The following is a 9,137-nucleotide window of genomic DNA, read 5'->3' as shown; positions in this document are numbered from 1 at the left end:
GTTCCCATTTCGTGTTTAATACCCGGGGAGGATCTCGGTAACTAACACAACCGGGGGAAATAGACGCGTGCGTCATCATCCATATTGCTGGTTTAAATTAGTGCAGGTTGCCGGCGGGTGGAAGCAGCAGGGCTGCTCTGGGGTGCTGAGCTGCCGTGGGAAGGGGCTGCTCCTTCTGGGCCTGGGAACTGCCGTTCCTACCGAGAGAACGGCTTTGGCTCATGCAGATGTCAGTGTGGTGCAGAAGTGGTTAGTTACCAGAAGCATTGATTCATCAAGGAGATTATTCAGTAAAGATGGAAAAAATTAATTGAATAGCATGTTTTAACAAATATAATCTGACTGGCCTCATTGTGCATGTCCGTGAGCCTGGCTGTGGCTGCCTTTTAATTTAGGTTCCCATGCTAGTTGTCAATATGCATTCGCATTTCTGCATCCACTTTTGCTCTTAGTTGCTTAAGTATCAGCGCTTTACTTTTATTTTTCAAGAATCTTTTGCATGCTCTTAGAATCATGGAATCATTAAGTCAGAAAAGAACTCCACAGCCTGAACCAGTGCTTGAGAACCGGCTGAGAAGCTGTGACCAACCCAGGGAGCTCTGGTGCAAGCAGTGCACCTGGGTGACCAGAAGGGATAGAGCCAGGATCTGCCCCTCCTCACCTTCATGTAAGGGTTAGCAGCTGAGGGAGAAGCATCTCTCCAGACAAAGATTGCATTCTTCTTGAGCTATCACTGGCTGTTGGAAGGGGTGAACTGATTTTTCTTTTTTATCTTCTGTTGCTCCACAGCACTTGTGTCTCAGTAGAAGGCACTGTCATTGCCTTCTTTTGCTGCACAGTGTCCAACCTTTGGATTCACCTGGGCCATGTTGAGTAAGGAGGAATTGTCTTGGGATGCATATATGTGTGTTGCTCCAAAAGTAATGCCTCCTATTTAGTTCCTTGGAAACTACAACAGATACAATAAGCATGGTAACACTATTTGATAGAGAAAATTCTCAACTAAAACCCACCATTTTTTAACATAGTCACCACCATTAGCCATGCGTTCTTGCCAGCAATGAACAAGAACCTTCATGCTCTGGTTTTCAAACCTGCACCAGAGGAGGTGACCCACTGCTGCTGTCACCCCTGCTGAAATGCAGCACCTCCTCACTGTGCTCACACCCACCGGTTGGTCTCCATCAGCATTCACACGTGTTGATGAATGTCAGTAGGTGCCATATTTCTGCATGGAGGAACTGAGTGACAGCTTTGCTCCACCTGCGCTCCCGTGTCAGACACCATTTGGGCTGCTTCGCCCCCTGCATCAGGAGCTCCCATTCCTGCTGGCTGTTTGGGTCACCTGGAGTCAGGTGCTGAAGGCTCAGCAATGAGTTCCTCGGGTGCTGCATCAGAGGTGCTTTTGGTTCTGTAGGCACAGGGGTGCAGTGTGGGCTGAGACTCTTGCGGGTGTGTCGTGCTGTGCTCATCAGCCCTGGGCCTGCAGTGCTGACAGGTCCTGGGTTCCTTGGGGGCAGTGAGCAGGAGAGCTGCTGGCTTCCTGAGCTGGCTTTCATTGCCGTGTTCTGTAATTGGTAGGAGCTGCTTTCTCCAGGCCCGCTGTGTTTTCAAAAAGTGATTTTTCTCTCTGTCATTGGAATCTGGTTCTGATTTCCTTACAGTAAAGATTTTTGGTGGATTGTACGGCCAGAAAGACAAATCTGTTAGGTCAACTTTGATTACATCGGGGAGACGCATTCCATTATACAGCTCGCTGGGGTCTGTGCCGTTCCCAAGCAAAACATGCAGCTCCCTCAAATGTCACGGTTTGATGGATTCCGAGCGCGTCCCCCCAAACTCCATCAGGCCTTCCAATCTGCAGGGCTCCCCAGGCCCTCCCACCCCGCCTTCCCGGACCTGATTCCCTGTCACAGGCTCTGCTCCCAGTAACCGCTCCCGACAATTTAATCTCGCTTCCCCCGTGTGCTGGGATGGATGTCACGTTCAGCACAGGGGAGGGAGATGCAGTGGGTGTGGAAGTGGCCTCTTTCGGTGATCTACAAGTGTTGAAATGCAAAATTGCAAAGCTGTGTGTGCGGAATGGCACAAAACGAGATCACACGTGGCTGATGAGCGAGGTGCTGGCTGCAGAAGGAGCTGTTGCAGTACGAGCTGCTCAGCACAGCACCGCAGCTCGGGGAGGAGTGCTGAGAGTGGTTGCAAGGTGTTTGCAACTTACAGCTGCTCTTTTGGTCGGGACAGCAGCCTGGATAGTGAAACAAGTGGAAAGTGTGCACTGTATTAAATAGAGAGGAGGGAAATTCGGTAAAAGCACTCCTGAAAACTTTCATCTGCATTTCTGATGAAATGGGATCCAGTTAAACTGCTTGAAACCCCCACCCACGTCTGCTGTTGGAATGCAGAAATGAGAGCTTGTAGTGGCTGGAGGCATTTGTTCCCGGCTTTAAATGTTTGTTGTCTAGTCCATCAAACTCTTTGATTGCTGTGTAATTTATCTAATTATTCCATAGAAAATGGTCCTCTTTACACTTTTGTTAGAGTTGATGGAAAGTTTTGCACTTGCCAAGGCAAAAGCTTGTTGTGACCATTTGGTTTTTGCCAGCCTGTGGAATGGATTGCTTTTGAAAATCAGGTGCATAATGGCTGAAATGGCACGGTTCTGAGTAACTGAGCTTCTGACCGGATGAGCTTCGGTGTAAAGCAGCATTTGGTCAGCAGCTAAAGCCATTCCCTGTGATAACTGCCCCCTCCTCGTGGCACTGCTCGGGCACTGAGTTCAGAACAAAACTTAAAAGATGAAAGTCAAAGAACAGTTCGATCCCCTGTTGGTATATGGACAGCCTGAATTTTAGCTCAGCCGCATCCCAGGCATGCCTACATGGAAATGGTTCACACAGCTGTGTAAGAATGTGTTTCTGTTGGCATTTCTGCTGGGCAGTGTCTAATTGAGAAGCAATTAATGCATGTGAGATTCAGACATCCACAGAGACTGAGGCTGCGGGGCCTTTGTTATTCCTGCATGCTTAGCACAGGTTAGCAAATAACTGCCTTCTGCAAGAGCATCCGTGGAACTGTCTGATTCAGCCGTGGTTTCTATGGTATAAAAGATAGAGATGCTGTAAAAGCATGTCACAGGATAAACGTTCCTTGCATTGGATGTAAAAACATTGGCTTTTGTTGGTTTTCATGGTGAGGAGTGGTGTAGAATAGCGATGTTCTCGTGTATTAACACCTGTCTTCTGAAGCTGAGACTGGAGTACTGAGAGCAACAACTGCACAAAATGCATCATCTTAAAAAAACCTTTAAAAACCTTTAAAAAAAAAAAGGTAGATCGTTTTGCTCAGCTTGGTAATCTTTTTAATTTTTAATTTCATCTTAGAATTATACATTGAGATGTGTTAACTGTGCAGAATCTTGTTGGGTGAACGCAGCAGAGGACTCGTGAACAAACTCATGCAGAGAACACTGCAGAGCGCTCTCTCCCTTGAACTCCATAGCTCCATGGCTCCCATACTTTCAGCAGCAGCTCAGCGTGTGGTCAGTGGGAGCTTCTTGCTGTGCTGGTGGAATATCTGCTGAGATACTGGTCTCACCGCTCGGCTTCAGTGCCTCTAGAACAGCAATTTGCTGGTAAGAGAACAACTTTCACTTAAAGACATCTGCCCCTTTGTGTATCATACCTCCAACACTCCTTCCTCACCCCACAGCTTCCCTCCCAGACCAAAAAGGAAATAAAAAGCAGCAGCAGTTTGGCGAGGTAAGTGTTGGAAATACTTCTTTTCCTCTCAGTTCTGAAATCTGTCATAATACAGAGGTTATGCAAAGGTGCCTCACTGTGCAAACTCCACGTGGAGGCTTCCAGGTGGGCTGGAAACCTTGTTTGCGTTCTGCGCCCAGGAGTGAACTTCATTGCTGGTATTATTAAAAGTGCCTCTGCTTAGCTGCGGCACGGCTAACAGCGCACCATCACTTAAATCTCTAAAGTAATAAAGACAGATGAATTACAGTAATATGAAAATCTGTGCTTCTGCAAAAGAAATCCCCCCGCAGGCTGTGGGTTGCATCTGACCCACAGACGCTCGGACAGGCGTCTTTCCAAACTGAACTGAAACTTAGCGTGAATTCCGCTGTTCCAGGTATTCAAGCTGAGTCATGGCGCTCGAATAAAAATGCACGGCGATGAAATATGGCAGGCAGTGAGGACGCGTGGCCCTCGTTCTGTCTGAAGCCACGGTGGGCAGTGGGAAGCGCCCATCACCACGGCCTTGCTATGGGCGCTGCCCTTTGCGCAGCTCTGCTCCATGGGGCGCCCAGGGGCGGCCGCTTCTCTGCCAGCTCCGAGAGGTTGATAAATCACCAAAAAGACATACTTTTATCTGGGGGAAAAAAAGGCATTCGGCATTTTTTTCCCGAGTAAAGTATGCAGAAAACCTGCTTAAATGGGGCATATAATTTTTAATGAATCAGGCCCTTTCTCTTAGGAAATGAAGCAAGTATGATAGATATGATGGAAACCAGTGAACGTGTAGGGTCTAGTAATCATATAATCATATTTGGAACCCACCTGAGGGTTTGCATGAAAGGCAGTAGCTCAGAAGGGTTATTCTTTACACTAGCAGACTTTGAGGAATGTGGAATAAATTGAAGAAATTTGATTGTAATCCGTTAACAAAAACGGTGCTACTGAGGCAGATATGGGAGGAGCAATTAGAAAGACACGAGGCATCTTCATCTCAGTACGAGAGCTTGGGTGCTGAAACATTTGTTTGGAAGGAATCCAGGCACGACCTGCATGTGAGCGCTTCTGTACCCCATTCCTTTCTTTGACCAAAACTCTTACGCTGCTTGTATTCAGTGAAAATATGTTTTAAAATCCCTGCGAGAGGAACGTCTCCTGTTTTGGGGCTGGGCCGCGGCTCTGTTAGTGCTTCACTTCCATCTGCATGGGAAATGGAAGGGACAGAAGGCAGCTGCTGCAGGAAATGTGGGCAGACCTGAAATTGATGACAAGTGAATTTGGAGACCCTTGGACGTCAGTTTTGAATTCCCTGCCCTTGTAAATTGCTCCAGCCAGGAGTTCTGGTCATTTGCTGTTAATAGCAGTAAGGATGAAGCAAGGGGTGTTTGGGAGGATGGCTCCCTTTGTACTGGCATGCTTCAGAGTGTCTGTCTGTCTCCGTCGTGCCCTCAAAAGAAGGCTTTGCCACAGACACCAGCAGCTGTCGGAGCCAATTCTGTGCTTAGCTGCTGCTGAAAGATGGGGGTGTGACTCCAGAATTCCAAGGCAGGGGGTCTTGGATCGACTCATGCTAATAATTGAGAAAAGAAGTGGTGCTCTCCTGAGGATTAAAGGAAGATTCTGATGGATGTGCTTTCAAATGTTCCTAACGCCAGATTTCCAAGCGTTTCTGAGTCTGTGTGTACCTCGGCTTCCCACCATGCTTTTAATTCAGTGCTGATTCAAAATGAGGTGGAAGCACAGTAAGTGCTGTAGACATTCCTTTAAATATACAGTTTGATGGAGAATAGATTTTTTTGAGCTGACAGCTATTGGAAGTTTACAGGAATATCAACACACAGAAACATTTTTTTTCAGACTAGCTTACATTATTTATCTTCTTTTAGGTATATAACACAGTTGTGAGACCTGTTTGCTAGTTTTCTATAAAATATATCATAGGTACAGTAAGTTAAAGTATCAACAGATGAAGAAAAATGGATGTTCACAACTTTTAAATGTTAAATCTGCTCCTTTATTTATGCATTTCTGGAAGTTTACAGAGACTTGTTGACCGGGTTCCTTATTTGGAGCTCACGTCTCAGATGGGGTGGGTATTTTCTGCAAAACGTGCTGATAGGCAAAGGTGAGATCAGCAACACGCAGTGTCTGCATATCTCTTATGGAGGAAATGGGGCCAACAAAATAGTTACTTTAAATAATGTGCTGCAGATGGAGATTACAACATTCTGGACGAACTAAATACTCAGTTTATAGGAACCAGGAGAGAAAGCAAACAATGGCCATTGGTATCGATCAATCAGGGTTGTGTTTTGGTTGATCAGGCCATCCACGTGCCATAGACATTAGGAATTACTGGAACGGGATGGTGGGATCCCTGTCACTTCTTTAGTACTTGAGGACCAAACACCCACCTGAGCAGCCCCCAGGAATCCCACCCCAATGGCAATCCAACACCTCCTTATACCTACTTATTTGTTTTAGAATATAGTGGAGTTGAAAAGTTAGTAACCAACATCCAGCACCGAGCTGGAAGAAGCTCGTAACATTACTGACAGGGGAGGGCTGTATCAACAGGTTTACCCATCTTAGCTTGGGTATATAATAACTGCAACCCATGAGAGTTAAAGAAGCCAATTTTTGTTAGTCCTGCCTTTATTTTATGAGCACAGAAACCCAAGTGAGAAGCCTTACCTTCAGAGTTGCTCATCTTCAGTGGTCACTGTGGTCCTTTTCAACCACTCAGTGACTCTTTAGGGAAAATACAGAATTTCTGCAAATTCTACCCAAGCAGACAGTCCTGTGTCTTGTTTTGCTTGTCCTGTATCTCTGTCTGCTTTACCTTCTTGTTTCTACCAGAAGGAATCAAAATATACCCTACTTAGCCAAATGCAATAGAGGTGAGTTTTATTGCTCATTATGCCTCGCTGATGGGACTACATCGCTTTGATGATTTGTGATGTTCTTTCTGGGTGAATTATACCAGTTACCAGATAGCAAAGGAAATTCAGCAGCAACCTTAAGGCTGTTTAGTACTCCCTGTAGAGGCTGGAGGTTTTGAGATTGCCTGCTCAGGTATCAGTTTGAGGCTATGGAAGCTGTTTGCAGTTTCTTTAGCATGCTGGAAAACTGCAAGGCTGAAATTTGGGTTTTTGGGAGGACATTAATTGCCATGTAGAAGCTTTCCTCATGAATAAAAGCATTGTTAGAATTGTGAAATAGAAGGATTGGGTTTTGGAAAGACCTCCATCACCTGATACGCATCTGGGATAGACCTGCTCCTCTCTAACGAAGCAAACAGCTCCATGTGTTTATCCAGCAGGAAGCCCAGCTCCTGTGTCTGGTTGCTATGGGGGGAGTGTGAGGTCCCAGCTTGAATTGGTGATTGAGCACCTGGTGATGTGGGGAGGCTGGCCCAGGGAGCACAGGAACATTGCTTGCAGCTGTGCCCCGCACCTGAGCAGAAGGGGTGGACTCAGGGTGGAGCTGCCCTGGGCTCATATAAGAGTCAGCCATGGGGGGAGAGCAGCTCTTGGGCCTGGGCTGCTTCCTGAGGAGTGCTGCACAGCTAGAGATCCCCTTCGCCAGCTGGGTGAGTTCAGCTCTCCTTTCTGTGTGTGACCATTGGCCTGCCTGAGAATATGTTGCCTGGTGTTGCTGAGAACCTGTCGGAAGGGATTTTGCTTCTTTGTGAGTAGAGCAGTTGCTATTTCTTCCATAAATGATTGCCTGCTGCCTCTGAAACCAGGGCATGAGGCATGAATCAACTGCAAGGTTTGGTAGTCTCTGGAAAAATGACCTGTTTTCTCCAAGTGAAAATGAATCCAAAGCACCATGCTGCTTTGAAATGTCTCATTGCTTCTTCTAGTGCCTGTTTCCCCGTGGAGGTTCTTAACTAAAACTCTGGGTAGTACTGCTTTCTGGCATATAACAAGTATTTCATAGGGTTACCTGATAAACTTCTCAGGTCTGACCTTCCCCCTGGATAAACTGTGGTCTTCTGTAGTTTGTGGTGTCAGCCCAGCTCATGGGCCCACGACTGTCCCTGGCTGTAGGCAGAATACATGTTCCATCCTGCAGACCAAAATACATGCGTGTCAGTGTAAGCCCAGAATACAGCAAACTGCTCATCTGAGCCCAGATGGCGGACTCCCATCCTTAACAATTCGCCTAACCTTGGGTGAAATACTGGCTGACGGTGGGAGTAGCCGAGATGAAATCATCACAAATTATGCCAGTCCTAAGCAAACCTGTCCTTTCTTCTAGCTAGACTAAGAGTTAATTGACCAGTGTTGGCCGATGCATTCTTGGCACCAGAGCAATGAAAGCCTGCCTAAACCTGGTGCTTTCTTGCTGATTTCAGGCTGTGAGCATGGCATTGCTGTTCTCCAGCTCTCAACAGTAACTCCAGCTTTGCTGCTTGACCACTGATCATTCCCTGATCTTAGGGAACGGGAGCTTGCAGAAGTGAACTACTCAAACTGGAAGAAATGGAGATGGTGGAAGAAGTAAAGGGGGGTGAGGAACAGGTTTTCAGGTCGTATGTAGCATCACAGCTGTTGTAACTGGTGGAGTTTGTTGTGTGTCCTCATGAACAAGGTCGGAGAAGGGTGTAACGCATGAGAAAAAATCCACTGGAACTTCAAGTGGAAAAAGAGTCGCTAAAGTGGCGTCTCAACAAAACGCACCTTTATTCCTCTGCTGGGCATAGTGAAATGTCCTGCTGTGGGTAAATCAGTAAGTTTCTACCAGCGAGTTATAAATTTGTAATAGAAATTTTCCATAGCTCACACGTCCTCGATTGGTAAGGCTTCCATGCGGACCCACTGCCAGCACACACAGAAGGTAGCGATGCTGGTGGAGCACAGCAATGCTAACGCTGGCACAGCAGACTGATGAGTCACCCTCTCCCAGCAGTTTCTCACAGCTAATGAATCTTTAAGTGTTAGCTGGGGTGCTATCTTCAGAGTATTAAAAACTATGTTGGTGAAAAAGATGCTTCTATCTGGCAAACCAGTGATTAAGTGTGAAACCGTGCAGTGTTCCGTCAGTTCCAGTGGGAGCACTGGTCTGGGGATATGTGGTCTGTGTGGAGGTTAACAATATTTGTGAATAGTTGTCCAAAAGTAAATAGTGACGTTTCCTGCGTGTCATCTTTGGCATGTATTTCTCAAGGAGTGCTGGAAAGTATCGAGTTAATTCCTGATACAGACTGCAATCTGCTCTTAGAAGTGGGAAAACGCTTCTAAATACAAGTGTTTAGAGGCACCGGGCAGGTTATGTCTCTTTGCATCTCTTCGGTTTCCAGTAGGGTTGAGGAATGACCGTGGTATGCTTCAATGTGAGGGATGTGAGTTAATGGATAGAATGCTTAGGGGTCTGCTCAGTTGAAGC

The sequence above is a fragment of the Meleagris gallopavo genome, chromosome 7 (assembly GCF_000146605.3).
Source record: "Meleagris gallopavo isolate NT-WF06-2002-E0010 breed Aviagen turkey brand Nicholas breeding stock chromosome 7, Turkey_5.1, whole genome shotgun sequence".
NCBI classification, from domain to species: domain Eukaryota; kingdom Metazoa; phylum Chordata; class Aves; order Galliformes; family Phasianidae; genus Meleagris; species Meleagris gallopavo.
This window is presented reverse-complemented; position numbering follows the sequence as displayed.